Genomic DNA, 1053 nt, shown 5'->3' on the forward strand with positions numbered 1-1053 from the left:
TATATATATATATTGTGTGTGTGTTAGAAAGAAAGCTTGAGCAAGCAAAACTTGTGGCATCACTTAAGAGCTTGTAATTTATAATTCAAACGTAATAACAAAATAGTTTGAATAAATAAGGGATTTAGAAATAATGCTTAAAGTCACTAATGTGTGTGTGTGTGTGTGTGTGTGCGTATATATTTGTATATATATGTACACATACATTATGTCTATACACACGCACCTGTTTTCTGGGGAGGGTCATTTGTCAATAATAAACACACACTGGTTTTTATTCACTTCTTATTTGTTAGTCAACAAGTTAATCAATTAACCACTTAACTAATCGATTGCCATTGCCTGAGTAATCGTTCGATCAATCAATCAATCAATCACTCGGCTTGGTTTGTCAGAGTCCTTTCGTCGCCATTCACGACCTCATCAATGACAGGCTGCTGTCTTTATGCCCAGTCTGTCTCGTTTGCCTCCAAACCTTGATGTATTTTATACATTTTGGGGGAAATGTGTGTTTATGATAGTATATATGTGTGTGAGGGACGCATATCTGGTTCGTTTTATTTTCTTTTTACCAGGTTGTGTGTGTGTTCAGTCGTTTTTGTTGCTTTGCTAGTATTTTCACGACTGTCTGTACCTTCATTTCTAATTACCTCTTAAATATCGAGTAAATAAAGTATTCATTCATAAACGTGCTGATCCACCGTTACTTACACACACATGTACAATGTTCTACATAAATAAATATCCATGTGCTACAAACGTACTTATCTTCGAAGACATACATATATACACACACACAAACATGGATGCACGCACATATACATTCAAACACACACAGCCACATATAAGCACACACAAACCTTTACATGCTCTCGGGTCTTGAGTCACCGTAATTTCTGCCGATTATTAATTAAAACAAAAAAAGCAGGTGTAGATAGATAGAAAAAAAAAAAAAACACGCACACACACATATATATATATTTTGAGTTCTACTTTCCTGTTTGCACCACCAAACACATATGTATGTATATATATATATATGTGTATATATAT

This window comes from Octopus bimaculoides, chromosome 27 (assembly GCF_001194135.2).
Source record: "Octopus bimaculoides isolate UCB-OBI-ISO-001 chromosome 27, ASM119413v2, whole genome shotgun sequence".
Classification (NCBI taxonomy): domain Eukaryota; kingdom Metazoa; phylum Mollusca; class Cephalopoda; order Octopoda; family Octopodidae; genus Octopus; species Octopus bimaculoides.